The following is a 16,785-nucleotide window of genomic DNA, read 5'->3' as shown; positions in this document are numbered from 1 at the left end:
TTTAAATATGTCTCAGTTTACCTTTTAATATGCTCAACTCTGAACGCAACAAGGATCAGTGGGGATGTGTAGCCAAGAGCAGAGGGAGAGGATAAGTGGATGGAGATTATGAGAGGAGACATCAAGTGTAGGGGGATTCTTGTTCAACTGACAAAACCAAGACTCTTACTAAAGCCAGGCCAAGGATTTATACATCGAAGGTGAGGAATGAAGAACATGAGCGGATATCAAGGGTGGGGGATTCTTGCTAAGATGGGGCTGTGCAGGCCCAGCAACGAGAGGATGGACACAGAAGGCCCAGACCTAGTCAAGAAGAGGGCCCAGAGGAGCCTGACTACAGTTTGGTCGAGAAGAGAGGGTCTTTATCAGAACACACGCACAAGCATGCACATCCAGAAAATGCACCCACATGTTCATCTCTTGTCTTCATGGCAGCACCCCTCTGGAAATTTGGGCTTAGGACTGAAATTAGAGCTTTAGAGTGGCTGCTGTCTTGAACCAAAGAGGTGGGAAACTAAACGATGTTGTTAGTGACTTAGGGAAGAAGCCAAATTACAGGAAAGCTACAGGATTGAAGCAGACATGCAGAGAAATAGTTGTGAAAGAGAAAGGGGAGGCGGAGGGAGCGAGGACGGGCTTCTGCATGTCCTATGGCATCCAGTCCCCCCAGCTCTAATCCATTCTGGAATTCCATTTTATTTATTTTTTTCATTTTTTAAAAATGTTTATTTATTTTTGAGAGAGACAGAGACAGGATGTGAGTGGGTTAGGGGCAGAGAGAGAGGAAGACTCAGAATCTGAAGCAGGCTCCAGGCTCCGAGCTGTCAGCACAGAGCCTGACGTGGTCGAACTCACGAACCATGAGATCATGGCCTGAGCTGAAGTCGTACACTCAACCGACTGAGCCACCCAGGCGCTCCTCTGGAGTTCCATTTTAAAACCATAATGGTAAATTCAGGTTTATGGAGTCCTTGATGTTGTGCCTGGCATAATTCTCACAAAGATCCTATGGGCCTTAGTGTTCTAACCCTCATTTTACACATGAGGAAAAAGGGCAAATTTTGTTAAGATTCTTACGAAATGCATTTGTTTTTACAGAGGTGGCCAAATCTCCCCTCTCCCCACCCCTTTTCCCTTCTTTACTCTCTATGCCTCCTACCCCCATCACCCCTTTAGATCAGTTTTTCCATTTTACGTGTATAGCTTTCTCTTGGTTTTCTATTTGTATCACAATTATATTGGTGAGAAATTGCATTTGTGTGACCTACTGGACCTCAGGGTCTAAAACACCTGAGATTTTGGTTTAGCATCTCAGGGATGTCAGGCAAAAGGTTACTGTGAATTTCTGACTTTTCCTTTGTGGCCCTCAGGGGCTACTTTGCAAATCCATCTTCTGTACATTCCAGGCAAAAGACCAAGGTAGGGTTCAGGGCTCCCTGGTGAGGAGAACATTGCACATTTGAGGGCAGGAAATCTAAGGGTCTGGAATATTCCGTTATTGTCAGTAAATAAGAATACTTTCAAAGACTCTGATGACAAGCTAAGTTATGTCTAGTTATGAATTTTACCTAGAAATAAGTTTTGTAATCATTATAATATGTAGTGTGTTTTTCTGCTTTTTAGGGTGAGAAGGTGAGTAAAGAGACTGATTTTAGAATTATTTCAATAATTCATAAGAAGATATAGGTAATTAAGTTTGAAGTCAATGTTTAAATGTTTAAGTTTTAATGTATTAAATTTATATGGTTAAACTTTTTACATTTAGTGTGTGTGTTTTTAGGGTTATTTATTTTTGAAAGAGAGAGGGAGAACAAGCAGGGGAGAGGCAGGCGGGGGGTGGGGGCGGGGGGTGGGGTGGACAGAGTATTCGAAACAGGCTCTGTGCTGACAGCAGAAATCCCAATGAGGGGCTCGAACTCACAAACTGCAAGATCATGACCGGAGCCGAAGTTGAGTGCTTAACTAACTGAGCCTCCCAGGTGCCCCAATTTAGTGTGTTTTAAATATTTAGAAAGATTTAGTCTATAGGAATGTGAATCTACTTTTTTTTTGAATTTGAAGAAATTTGACAAGATCAAATTTATTAGATTGTAATTTGAACTTTGTAAAAATTTTAAAAAGCTGATAAATATTGGGGTGTACTTTATCAAATTTATAAGCCTAATTATCTAATTAGGCTTATAAATTTATTAGTCAAAAACAAATGAAATTGGACAATTAAGTATTAACACAAAATTCATCAATTTGAAAATAAAATTACCTGAGTTTAAAGGCTTAGAAATTAAGTTTTAAAATACATTACTTAAATATATAAAATGTAAGTTGAAACTCAACTTATTTATTGCAGTGCATGAAAGCTCTCTTCAGACATAAAAACTCCTGTTGACAGTGGGTGTATCAGTCAGCATAGGCTTAGTTATGCTGTGGTAAGGAGCAACTCCAGAAGTCTCAGTGATTCACAGTGACCAAAATTCTGTTCTTACTCATGTTACTTGTCAACTGCGGGCCATCTGCTTAGTTCTCTTCACTCTGGGAGCCAGGTTGATATAACAGCTTCTATTTGGGAATAGCTTCATTCTCTAATGAAGGGTGACAGAATGTGTCACACCAAAATAGGCCACTTTGGCATAAGGATTATTGCGAGCTGAAGGTAAGTGAGAAGAAACAGAAGAAAAGCTCTGCTCTCTCCCTATTTACCTAAAAGCAGGGCATAAAATACAAAGTTGTCCCCCAACCTCTCTGTACCAGGAAGGAGAAATGTTAATCCCAGAAGTCAACAATGGAGGAGACACTGACTTAAATTTTAAACCTTACTCTGGTTTGCCGTGCTCTTTCTGGTTACCTGTCCGTAAATGACCTCCCCTCCACTTTTCTCTCTTTTGTCTTAGCTGAAGATGTTATTTAAGCCTGAGTTGTAAGCCATTTCTGAGAGTTACTTATTTTATCCTGGGTATCTCTCATGTTTACATGGGGTATAGAATGATGGGTAGCAAACATGCCACTTGGGCATATTGATTATTTTGAGCTGTATGAACTTTAAAAACAGCAAATGAAGGGAGAAATTTTTTCTCAAATCTCCCTGTCTGTGTAAAGATAGATCCTCCAAAAGGAACTCAGTTATTATAAATCCCTCCCTGGGATTTTCATCAACCAGGGAAGATTGACTTTCATCACAGGAGAGACTAGAAGTTGACACCACACCCAGATGAACCATCCCAAACTATCATACCTCCCATCCATTCTCCTAAGGGCCCATTCATCTTTCCTAAAAATCCTTTACTCTCCCTATGAGGCCTACATCCCATCTCACTGCCTCATCCCTTTTCCTATTGAGATTGTAGTTAAGCCTGAATTCTAAGCCATGTCAGGGAGTTACTCATTTTCTCCTGGATATCTCCCATGTGTACATGAAATATACACATTAATAAACTTATGTTTGTTTTTGTCTTGCTAATCTAGCATTAATATAAGAATCTCAGCCAAGAACTCAAGGGTAAAGTGAAAATTATTTTCTCTTTCCTATGAGATGTCAATAAACTTCTGTTTGTTCTGTTTTTAAACTCTTGTTATAGGGTCCCCAGTCTAGAAGTTAGAAGGGTAGAGGGAAATTATTTTTTTGCCCCTACACTGGTCTTTTGGAAGAAAGAGAGAAGATGGCGGAAACACATGGTGATTCCTAAATCTTCTGTTCAGAGGTGGTACACATTTTCTGTTACCATTACATTGCTCAAAACAAGTACTATGGCCACTCTTGAGGTCAGCAGGGAGGGGATATATAATCCTCCCACGTAGAGGGCCACAGAAGTCACATACCCAGGGCTGATGTAATGAGACAGGGAAGTAATATATCCCCCCAAGGGTGGGGGAGCAAATATTTAGAATAATCATATAATCTCTAATAGGGGAATAAGGAGATTTTACATTTCTTTAAGTATTTATTTTGAGAGAGAGAGAAAGAGAGCATGGGGAGTTTGGGGTGGGGAGGAAGGGGAGAGAGACAGAGACAGAGACAGAGAATCCCAAGCAGGCTCCACACTCAGCACAGAGCCCAATGGAGAGCTTGATTCCATGACCATGAGACCATGACCTGAGCCAAAATCAAGAGTTGGATGCTCAACCAACTGAGCCACCCAGGTGCCCCAAGAATCAGGAAATTTCAAAAAATTTCTTACATTTTCCTTTTTTTCTGTCACACATGTTGTCAATATGTCCTAATTTACAGAATTGATTGCTGCCAATTGTTAGAATTATATGATTTTAATTTTCTTATTTGGAATTTCTACAATGAATATGGCCAGATACTGTGGCCAGATTAAACACTTTAAAGTTTTTTTTAAAAATTCTTAACGTTTATTTGTTATTTTTGAGAGAGAGAGAGAGAGAATGAACAGGGGAGTAGCAGACAGAGAGGGAGACACAGAATCCGAAGCAGGCTCCAGACTCTGAGCTGTCAGCACAGAGCCTGACGTGGGGCTCAAACTCATGAACTGCAAGATCATGACTTGAGCTGAAGTCGGACACTTAACCAACTGAGCCACCCAGGTGCCCCTTAAATTAAAGTTTTTAATTAAAAATTTATTTGGTAGCCAGATTAAAATTTATAAATTTTATTTGGGCAAAAAGGCAGTGGATAACATTGTTTCTAATAACAGCGGGTGGTATGTGTGAACTTCTAAAAAGATAAATGTCACAACATTGAAGGAAAAAATGATTGTTGGCAAGCTTACATTTTAGGTATATCTCTATTCAACCTGTCAGCATAATAAGAACATGGCTACGAAATGGAATGTGTTTTTTAAATATATCAGTCAGTAAATGATGAATGTTAGTTAATTAGTGGGGAGAGCATAGTCTCATGATGGCTTACGGACATCTTGTATTACAAGATACATTCTTTTGTGGTTATCTGGCTAATGTTATGAAATTCTGACTTTTGCCACCAGGGAAGATTATATTTCTCCTTGGCAGGAAGTTTCATATTTAGTACAGTTTGGATCTTACTGCATAACATCACAGCAAAACTTTTGTGCTTAATTGACTCTTCATTTGCTTCTGATTTTATAGTCAGTACTGATCTTACTGATGAACTAGCTTTTTATAATCCAAATTGGATCTCTGCTTAGTTGGTCATTTTTGTCCCAGTTCTACTTGATTGAGACTCAATCAAATTTTCAGTTCTCCTCCCACCCCCACTATTTTGACTTTGCATTGTATTTAACTGAATTTTCATAACAATGACGCTGAAGTGTTCTCTTCCTCTTTGTCCCGTGGAGACAGAACCGAGACCACATTGATAGATGACCCTTAAACTCCTCACTCAGATAGTCTCTGAACTGCACAAATTTTAGACTAAATTTACAGAAGATTCATGATTCAGCCTTGTGTGTCTGCTCAATAAATGCTGATAGAATCCATCTCTTAATCTTTTTTTCCACTATTTCAAGTAATAACTTTATTTATGTATCTTTCTCTCACCACCCCACCCACTGCATGGCCTTTTCTTGCCCCATGTAATGACATCTCTTGAATCACTTTGCTCTTCTCCATCTTCAAAGCGACTATCTTAGTTCGCCTTGGTCATCCCAAGGTCACTGCAACAACTGCCCACCTGCATGTTTCCATCTTCGGGTACTCCCAATCCATTACAAGCCACGCTGACCTTTCAAGAAGGTAACTCAAGTTACCTACATCATGCCTATATAGGAAGCCCATTGCCTTCATCATATGCTTATGTTTTTCATGTCCCTTCAGATCTAGTCTCTGTCCCCTTTTCTAGTCTACCTCCCAGTACTCTCACCCCGACATACCTCATGTCAACCTTTCTGTACTACTTTTGGTTTCCCCAAATGCTCTTCCTTGGCAATGAACCTTACTGCTGCCTGGTACACTTTTCCTTCCCCTATTTCTAACAACCATGCTAATTTTCAAGATTCCCTTAAGGTATCCTGTTCTTTAGGAAGCATTTCTTGACAGCCTTCTCCTCAGCCCCACCCTGATCTGACTTGGGTTTTAGACTATAATATTTTGTACAGTATTGTGATTTTCCACTTATGTGGTGGTATGGCCCTCTCCAAGAGGGCATAGATTGTAGTGTTACCAAGTACCTAGCGTAATGTTGGGTTTGCAATTTCTATTTGTTAAATGAATGAATGGGTGATTGGCTGCATAAGGAAATCTGACTATACCACGTTGGTTAGTGATACTGAGATACTGGGAAGCACAGAGTCTAGCACCACATAAATACTATCTCACTGTGCTATCAGGAATGGGGTAAACCCCTTTGGCTTGTCTGCTCCTCTACATTTTCTCTGGGAACTGTCCTCGCCCCAGCCTTTCCTCCGAAACGTTATAGGGGTGGGATGATTGCCACATTCATAAACAAGACTGCCCACAGCCACTCACCGCCTGCGTTAGGGGGTTGGGGACTTAGTTAGTGAATTATTCTAGAATGGTTCTTGACCCAAGGTGGTCTGGTTTGTGTCCCTTCCCCTAGAATTTGTAATCAAGATGGGGTGTGGAGTGGGGAGGGAGAGTCGTCTCTCTACAGGTGGCCAATCTCCATTAAACACAGGCCATTCCCATAGTCACATTTTTTGTCATGTGGACCAGAGTACAGAGAATGAAGCCTGTTTTCAATTAGACAAGGAAAAGAAAGATTTTTAAGAGAAGATGCAAGACAGTGAGAGATCTGTGGTGGGTTTTCCAGACTCTGGTTCTAGTGTCTTCCTGTGGCTCAGATGCTTTCCTGACCTTGAGGTTCTACAAAACACTCTTGTAGCCTCCTTATATAAAAATTCCCTTTTTATTATTGGAATTAGTGTGAATAATTCACATTACTAAAAACAACTAGTATGTTACTTTATCTCAGAGCCCTCAACCTACTTGAAAAAGAAGTCTGGTGTAAATAGATAAAGACCTCCTACGTGGGAACAAGCAACGCCTATCCAGAGCTTGCTACAGAGCAGGAGACTCAGCCCCATTACTTGAAGGGAAGTACATTGGCCGTTGAAATCACTTTGCTCAACATTTTTTCTTGACAGCAGTGCCACTTCTAAGTTTTGGATGTGGGGGCTGGTGAAGTGGGGGGTAGATTGTCACTGCTATAAAGCTGAAGCTAACATCCAGCCCCTGCTGTGCTCCCACCGCAAGGAGCAAGGAGCTCCTGAATATACAACTGGGCACCAGGAACTGAGCAAATGGTATTCTCCACACATTTATTTATTTATTAAAAAAAATTATTTAAGTTTATTTATTTTGAGAGCTTATTTGGAGGTTCTAGCAGGGGAGTGCAGCTACTCATATACCCTTGACTGAAGAGCGGTCCTCCTCTATCTGGGAAAGTCATCCTCTTTGACCAAGCACACAGCTTCTGGAGGGACACACATGGAGAGGTGAGGGAGGAAGGGGACGCCCACCTAGCCAGCCAGATCAGCCGAATCAACCCTGGCGATCTTGAGAGAGAGTGAGTGAGAAGAGAGAATGGCAGAGAGAGAGGGAGAGAGGGAGAGAGAGAGAGAGAGAGAGAGAATCCCAAGCAGGCTCTACACTGTCAGCACAGAGCCTGACACGGGGCTCAAACTCATGCACCATGAGCTTGTGACCTGAGCCGAAACCAAGAGTCAGACACTAAACTGACTGAGCCACCCAGGCACTCCCATACCAATATTTTTTTTTTTTAAGTTTTTTTTAAATGTTTATTTTTGAGAGAGAGAGAGAGAGTGAGAGCCACATGAATGGGGAAGGGGCAGAGAGGGAGACAGGGGATCCAAAGCAGGCTTTGCACTGACAGTGGAAACCCGACATGGGTGTCTACTAACTGCAAGATCATGACCTGAGCCAAAGTCGGAGACTTAACAGACTGAGCCACCCAGGCACCCATCCCACACCATATTTTTTACAAAATAAGTGAAAAAAAGGTTTAGGGAACGTATTACTCTTCTATTGTTGTTATAACAAATTACCACAAACTTGGTGGGTTAAAACACAAATTAATTAGTTCACGGTTCTGAAGGTCAGAAGTCTGGGTGGGCTTGGCTAAGTTCTATGCTCAGGGTATCACAAAGCTGTAAATTAGGATGTTGGCTAGACAGAGCTCTTATCTGCAGGCTCTAGGAAGAATCTTCTTTCAAATTATTGGCAGAATCCAATTACTTGTGGCTGTATGTCTGAGGTCCTTGTTTCCTTGCTGGCTGCTAGCCAGGGGCCGACCCCCCATTCCTTCTCACAAAGCCCTCCATCTTCAAAGCACCAAGGACATGTGGATTCTTAGCACACTTGAATATCTCTGACTTCCCCTTCTGTCTTTTAAAGGGTTCAGGGGTGCCTGGGTGGCTGAGCCGGCTAGGTGGCCGACTTCAGCTCAGGTCATGACCTCAGGGTCTGTGGGTTCGATCCCCACATCGGGCTCTGTGCTGGCACCTCAGAGCCTGGAACCTGCTTCCGATTCTGTGTCTCCCCCTCTCTCTCTGCCCCTCCCCTGCTTGCTCTCCATCTCTTTCTCAAATAATAGCCATTAAAAAAAATTAAAGTGCTTATGTGATTGAATCAGTCCCATTGGGATAATCTCCTTACTTTGAGGTCAGTTGTCTTGGACCTTTAATTACATGTGAAGAATTCTTTTACAAAAGTACCTAGATTTGTGTTCAGTTGATTGAATAACCAGTGGACAGGAATCTCAGAGAGGCCGTTTTTAGAGTTCGGTCTATCACAGAGGGATCATGTTTTATCTTATAAAGATATTTTGAGTAGAGGGGTGCCTCAGTGGCTCAGTTGTTTAAGCATCCGACTCTTGATTTCAGCTCAGGTCATGATCTCATGGTTCATGAGATCGAGGCCTGTGTTGGGCTCTTTGCTGTCTGGAACCTGTTTAGGATTCTGTCTCTGTCTCTCTCTCTCTCTCAAAATAAATAATTAAATATCTAAAAGAAAAAGGCATTTTGAGTAGAATAAAATTTGCACCAGTTCTGGGTAATGTGTAATGATTATTTGGAGGTGCAGAAAGAAGATAAACATTTCCTGACCACTTATATATTAGTGGGAAAAAATAGATTCCAAAAATATACAGGCTTAGTTCTCATTTGCAAAAAAAAATTCCAAGGCAAGTATTCTTGGTGGTGGTGGCTCTCCTCTGTCGAGTGATTCAGAGACCCAGGGTTCTTTCATTCTTTCATAATTGTAGCTTGCCTTTTCACTAGGACTAATCACCTATATCCAACTGGTTCAAAATGGAAGAGAACATGGAGGAGGCACATCTGTTCCTGAAACCTTGGTCTAGCACAAGCACACAACACTTACGCTCATTTCCTTGGTGAGCACTAGTCACAGAGTCATACCTAACCATCAGGAGTTTGGAAATATTGCCCAGGTGTGTAGCAGTGAAGAGGAGGAAATGAATTGGTGAACGGTGGCAGTCTCTGCTTCAACCTACTGCTGGCATTCTACATAATTGTCATTTAATCAACCCTGCAACCCTGAGTGATATATTACTCCCACTTTACAGAACTGGAAGCTGAGATCCAGAGAAGTCAAGTAATTTGCCCAGGGTCCCACAACTTTCATGTGGAGGACCTCAGTTTGTAATCTTTATTTATTTTTGAGAGAGAGAGCGAGACAGAGACAGAGCATGAGCAGGGGAGGGGCAGAGAGAGAGGGAGATAGAGTCTGAGGTAGGCTCCAGGCTCTGAGCTGTCAGCACAGAGCCTGACATGGGGCTTGAACTCACAAACCATAAGATCATGACCTGAGCTGAAATCGGATGCTTACCTGACTGAGCCACCCAGGTGCCCTGAAGACCTCAGTTTGGATCTCAATCCTGTTTGACTCCCAAATTCTTACTCTTTCCAGTTTGACATATTGGCTCTCAGGTAGAGGGTTTGGAGACTGAACCCATGGCTCTGGATGGGTTGGTTGGGTTATAATTTCCTTATCATGGCTGGTTTTCTCCAAGTGAATCAGAATTACCCAGGGCACTTGTTTAAAACGGTTAGTTCCTGGGGCACTTGGGTGGCTCCGTTGATTAATCATCTGACTCTTGATTTCTACTCAGGTCATCATCTCAGGGTTTTTTAGTTCAAGCCCCATGTCAGGCTCTGTGAGCACAGAGTCTGCTTGGGATTCTTTCTCTTCATCCCTCCCTCCCTCTCTCACCTGGGTGCTCTATCTTTCCCTCAAAACAAATAAATAAACATTTAAAAAAAAATAATAAAATGGTCAGTTCCTAGCCCCACTTCACTAAAGCTTCATTCTGCCAGTCTGGGGGACGTGGGCAGGAATATGCATCAGCAAGCTCCCTGGGTTATTCAGATATGTTGTAATGTTTGTAAAATGCCAGTTCAGCTGGCTCTTTCAGAATAGGAGAAATGATTAGGTGAATTCCCAGTGGAGGTCTGGAAAAGTGCCCCACTCTGGGAATTGGGGTTCATGAAATTCTGGGGCTTCTCCAGAGTAGCTTCCCCTGCCCCACTCCAAGGAATGAGGTCACCAGGAAGGGAGTCCAGAGAATGGTAACAACGGGGCCAAATGAACACAGTTCTGTGCCTGTCCTGGTTGCCCTATTCTCTGCTCACAGGCTGTGCAGCTGGGCCCTCTAGCAGCCTCTTTCAGATCTCTGGAGAACTTGAACCCAAGTTTGCTGTTCACCTGTGGGATCTCATGAACTTAGTGATGCTTGGTGTCTAGGTCACTGTTAAGGCAAGTTTTCCGCCCATCTTCGCTGAGCATGGGCCACATGCACTATGCAGACCCGTGAAGGAAGCAGAGGGCTGGCAGCCTAGTAGGGTAAACCTACCATTAACATGAGCTAGCGTTTGCTCAGGACTTTTTTACCTGTTGGCTTCTTGAATTCTCACAAACAATCCTGAAGAATTGGCATTGTTGGCCCTTTCCCAAAAATGGAGGCTCAAAGATGTGAAGTAATTTAATCAAAGTGATGTAACTAGTTAGTGGTGGTGGAATTGGTAGGAGTCCAGGTCAATATGATTCTAGAGTCTGTGTTCTTAGTTACCCTGAGTGGTGGATTAAAAGGTGGCTTCCCTCAGATGTGTCCACATCCTAATCCCCAGAACCCATGAGTGTCACCTTTGCAGATGTGATGAAGTTAGGGAACTGGAGATAAGAGCATCCTGGATTAATAAGGTGGGTGACAAGTTTCTTTATAGGAGACACCGTAGCAGAAAACAGACACAGAAAAGAAGGTGTTGTGCCCACTAGGCAGAGATTGGAGTGAAGCAGCTACAAGCCAAGGAATGCCAATAGTCATCAGAAGCTAGCAGAGGCAATGGATGGACACAGAGGGACACAGAGGGAGTGCGACATCTTGATTTCAGACTTCTGGTTTCCAGAACTGTTAGAGAATAATTTCTGTGTTTTAAGACACCAATTTGTGGTAATTTTTTCCAGCAACCACAGGAAACTAATACAATCTGTTTGTTTGGGTTTTTTTGGGGGGGGGGAGGGGGTAATTTATTTTTGAGAGACGGAGAGAGAAAGTGTGAGTGGACGAGGGGCAGAGAGAGGGAGGCACAGAATACGAATCAGGCTCTAGACTCTGAGCTGTCAGCACAGAGCCCAATGCAGTGCTTGAACTCACAGACCATGAAGTCATGACCAGAGCAGAAGTTAGACGCTCAACCACTGAGCCACCCAGGTGTCCCTAACCATTTATTTTAAGCAAAAACATCAGGGAGCATTCAGGGCTGATGGAATGGCATGTGCTGACAGATTGGAAAAAAAAAATCAGAGAAAGAGATTGCTGGAACTGGGGACTCAGTGTGCCCATGTAATTATCGGTCAGCATCTGCCGCCTTCCTCTTGGTTGTGGCAAACTAATGTCATCATCATCATCACCTTTGTCATTTCTAATATTGAGCACCTAATATGTGCTAGGCACCAGGCACAGTGCGGACCAGCACACCTCAGTTAAACCTCCCACCAGTTCCCAGGTAGGTACCGGTATTAGGCTGTTTTACAAATGAGGAAAAGGAGGCTCAGAGAGGTCATATTCCCTCTGTGGTTGGATGGCGTTAAGTGGCAGAGCGAGAACTGGAACTCAGGTCTGTCTTACCTCCAAGTGTTGGATTAAGCCGTTCCCTGCACCACTTTCCTTCTGAGTTTTTTCTCTAGCGCGTGCTTAGGTTAGTCATTGCAGTTCAGGGCTCCACAACTTTAGATGGCCAGAGCAGGGATGTGGAATGAACAATGGTCTCCATGAGGCTGAGCCCTCCAGGCAGGTCTGGCTCCGCAGAGGTGTGCTAATGAGTCAGATGCATGGGGCTTGATGCCAGCTGAGCTCTGGCTGCTTCCGGGCCACTGGAGGGGTGTATGACATCCTCTTGGAGGTAAGCCACCAGTTTCTGAGTTCTGCCACTGAGCTTCTGCCCACAGTGGGGGAGAGGGTCTGTGAGCGCTCCCTGTCACTCCCCACCTCAGCCACAGGGCATGGAGAGAGAGCATGCAAGTCCCATAGAAGGAAATGGGGACTATGGACTGAAGTTTCCTATAAGGTTCGTGGTGACCTGGACCGATTCGGCCTGTCCCACCCTTTTTTCAGTTAGAGGAGGCATAGCAAGGCTGGATTTTCATTTCTGTTTTTTTTCCCAGAAACTATCGATGTTACAGAACTTGAGGCCCAGGTAAAATATCCTCAGTTCAAGAGGCAATGGAAAGTGTCTGGCCCTGACTCTTGACAGGAAAGCCTGGTTTTAGAGTTTGTAAAGGAGATTGAATATAGCCTGCCTCTCCAAGGAGAGGAAAGACAAGACAGAATGCCAGCCGCGCCAGAGGTAAGGGGCCTGATTTTGCATTGCAGCAGCCAAGACGAGGCTTTCAGCCCTGCCCCATACTCATCTACCACCCCCAGCCTTCCTCAGCATGGCTTTCCCAGATGAGGCCAGATTGTTGATTTCTTTCACATTTGTTGGAATTGATGTCTTCTATCCATTTCAATGTTGAATTGACTTTGTGACCAATCTATTAAGCACCCCAATCAAGGATATCCTTCCTTTCTACAATTTTCTCCATTTGTTAGCAGAGGTGGGAATCCCCACTGAACATTTATCATAGATCCATAGGAGAGTTCTAGATGGCCTTGCTTGCAGAGGGTAACTGCACTTGACCTCTATTTGTATTTTTTGTAATACTCTTACCTAGCCTTCCGAGATTCACCTGGTATCGAAATGAGCAAAACCGCATAATCTTTCATGCAGTAAGCAATACAGTCAGGAAATTTTCATTTATTCAACAGAAGTTTGGTGAATACCTATTATTTGTCAAATTCTAGGAATATTAAAGGGAACAAGTCCTGCCCTCAAGTTGCTCAGAGTTCATTTGGGGAAAGTATTATGTAGCTATTGAAAATCATGCTTTCAGGGAATCTGGGGAGCCCAGTGTGGAACTGTATACTGATGGCACTTAAGTACATACAAGATGGGAAGGACATTTTTCAAAATGTTAAAATGGATTATTTTTTGACTTCTAGAATTGCAGGATTATTTCCTTCTTTATACTTTTCAATGTTTTCTAAATTTGCTAAAGTGAGTTGCATGATTTTGATAATCAGGGGGAAGAAAGATGCCATTAAAAAAGGATTGCACCTGATTAGCTGCAGTCCGCGCTCTCGGTTGCCAGCTGATACTCTGCCTTTGGCAAGAGACAAAATTCATAAGCCTGGAAACCCTGCCAGGAAAAGTGCAATTAACCAGAACGAATCCTCCCTGGGGCCTGGGCCAGCCCTCACTGGAAGGAGGGAAGGTGCAGAGAAGTCCATCTGGAGAGGGGCTGCATTGTCCCTGAGAAACAGTTCAAAACTGAACTGTGCCCACCTATGGATTCCAGGGCCCTAATTTACAGATTAATTGCTGGCGCCGGACCGAAAGCCAGCTAAACGCCGCCCTAAGTCTGGGGCCGTGTGCCCACCTTGAAGTGTGTGCAAATGTGTCTGGGCAAAAGCTCAGGCGGATCTGCATCCCCCTCTGAGCCACCGGGGAGAGCGGCACACTTTCCTCCAAACAACCATCAAGCCGCTTGACTGAGAGTCCAGGTTTCTGCCACAGTGCGTGTGAGACTCCAATTCCCTCCTGCTGTATTGTCTAGCACTTTCCCACCCTGACCAATAACATCTGTATCACCAGGGGGAAATGCAGAAGCTAGAGTCTGCAGTCTAACAAATCCCCAGGTGCACTAAGTTTGCATAACACTGCAGGGAGCAGGAGGAGAGGGGCCCGGCTGAGGAGCTGGAGCCTCTGGGAAGCCTCGCCTTCAATCCTGTGGGCTAGAGGCAGCAGGGGCTCCTGAGGCCAGGGCAGCTGGAGAGAGCAATGATGCACATCTTCTGCTATTTAGGGTAAAGGAGGCTGGACAATAGCCTATTCCAGGGCAACCTTCTCTAGGAATGTGGGGGCTTAGTGGATAATCTTTCCCTGTCCCTCACAGGGTCCTTGGGGCTTGGTAGGAAGCAGAAGGTATTATTTTCATTTTCCAGATGGTTGTGTGGGGGTTGGGAGGAGGGGGGCTGGGATGTTGCCAGCCTGCTGAGAAAGCTCAGAGCCCTCTCTTCAGTTCAAGGGTGCCAGCTGGCTGTCGGGCCAGATATGAAGGCTGCGTTTAGGCACACTATCATTTCGGATCTCCAGAGAGTTGACAGCAGGCTGCTGGATTCTCTTCTCACAGCAGAGACACGGCATCCGGGCTGCTCAGAGGTACAGAGAGACCCGAGCCGCTTTCATTTTTGAGGGGTGGTAGTGGTTTCCAATATATTGAAAAGGCAGAAATGCCCAGATTAAAATGTTATAGTCTTTTAATATTTTCATTTAAAAATTAATGTGGAAAGGGGCACCTGGATGGCTCAGTTGGTTGAACAACTGACTCTTGGTTTTGGCTCGGCCGTGATCTCACGGGTTTGTGAGTTCGAGCCCTATGTTGGGCTCCGTGGTTGGCAGCACGGAGCCTGTTTGGGATTCTCTCTCTCCCTTTCTCTCTGCCCATCCCCTGCTTGTGCTGTCTCTATCTCTCTCAAAGTACATAAATACACTTAAAAAAATGTGTAATAACACACACGATAGGAATATTGATAGGAATATTGATTTGCTAGGACTGTAAGTACCACAGATTTGGTGGCTTCAACAGCAGAAATTGTCTCAGTTCTGGAAGCCGGAAGTCTATAATCAAGCTGTCTGCAGGGTTGGCTTCTTATGAGGTCTCTCGTCTTGGCTTGTAGATTTCCATCTGTTCCCATGTTTTTTTCTGTGTTCTGTGTCCAGTTGTCTTCTTATAAGGACACCAGTCATGTTGGATCAGGGCTCACGCTAATGACCTCACTTTAACTTAATTACTTCTTTATAAACCCTATCTCTAAATCAAGTTACATTCTGAAGTCATGGGGGTTAGGAACTTCAACATTAGAATTTTGGGAGTGTTATGCCCAGAATTTGTGATCCCCAAAGACCACCAGGGAGCTGAGTCCGATGCAAAAGCAAAGAGCCTTTATTTGAGGTAGCTCGAGCTCAATCCCCTACCTGCACCCACGAAGCAGTGAGATGCTGGGGAGAGAGAGCGAGTTTCAAAAGCACAAAGGTTTTATTGGGGTCTAGGGGCAGTTGGTGAGGTAATGGCTGTGGCCTCAGCCGATTGGCTGGGGAAGGGTCATGGCCTCGGCCGATTGGCTGGGGAAGGGTCGGAGTCCTGTTAAGCAGGTCGCCAGGGGGTGTTTTGATCGGGAAGTTTGAATGAGTGAGCGGGACGTTACTCAAGGGGTGGAGGCCTGGTCTGAGGTTTCACTCAAGGTGGAGGACACAGAACAAGATGGAGTTGGCCGGCGTAGGCCCGCCCTTTCTGGAGCACACAACTCAGCTCATAACAAACACATTTGGAAATAACATCAGAAGTAAAATGTAGATCACAAATGTAAGGCAGAGGCCCCGTGGCTCTCCTTCCTCTACCCTGTCCGGTCCTGGACCCATAAGCCATTCAAGAGGGCAGGGGGAGGGGCTTGATTTTTCCGGTTTTTGTGTGTGTGGTGGTGGTCCTCCCTCCCCCTTAGGCAACTCTGGCTGCTTGCTGTCCTCTGAATCAGTCTCCACGATGGTCCTCATGGGGATCCCAGCAGATTTCCCTTTGGTGGAAAAACTGGGGGACTTGGTTTTAGCCAATGCCTATGGCTGGGCACAGTCTCCTCAGAGGCCAGGATTCTGTTTTACCCATATGTGGGGCATATGCACAGGCATAACGAAGGCCTCTGCAACATGGTATCTTTTGGCCTTGAAGATGTTCCTACAGTTCCAAATCCTACAATTAATTCAGTAATCACAAAGTGCAAGACTACCCAATACCTATCTGTGCTTGGGGACCTCCCCCTTCAAATGGCCAAATTTCAAGTCTTTCAAGTCCCCCTCCTGGAAGCCACCCATTACGAGTTAAATTGTGTCCCCTAGAAAAGATATATTGGAGTCCTAACCCCCAGTACATCAGAACGTGACCTATTGGAAAAAAGGGTTTTTACAGAGGTCATCAAGTTAAAACAAGGTCATGAGACTGGGCTCTGATCCAATATAACTGGTGTCCTGGTAAAAATAGGACATTTGGACACAGATATGCAGAGAGGGACAGCGATGTGAAGAGAAACAGGGAGAAGATGGCCATCAAGAAGTTGAGGAGAGAGGCCTGGACAGATTCTTCCCTCTGGGACCTCAGAACAAACTTTGATTTCCAAGACGAATCTCTGGAACCGTGAGATAATAAATATCTGTGGTTTAAGCCACTCAGTTTACACAACTTTTTTACAGCAGCCCCAGC

This window comes from Panthera tigris, chromosome A1, assembly GCF_018350195.1.
Source record: "Panthera tigris isolate Pti1 chromosome A1, P.tigris_Pti1_mat1.1, whole genome shotgun sequence".
NCBI lineage: Eukaryota > Metazoa > Chordata > Mammalia > Carnivora > Felidae > Panthera > Panthera tigris.
The sequence above is the reverse complement of the archived record's forward strand: the minus strand, read 5'-3'. Positions refer to the sequence as shown.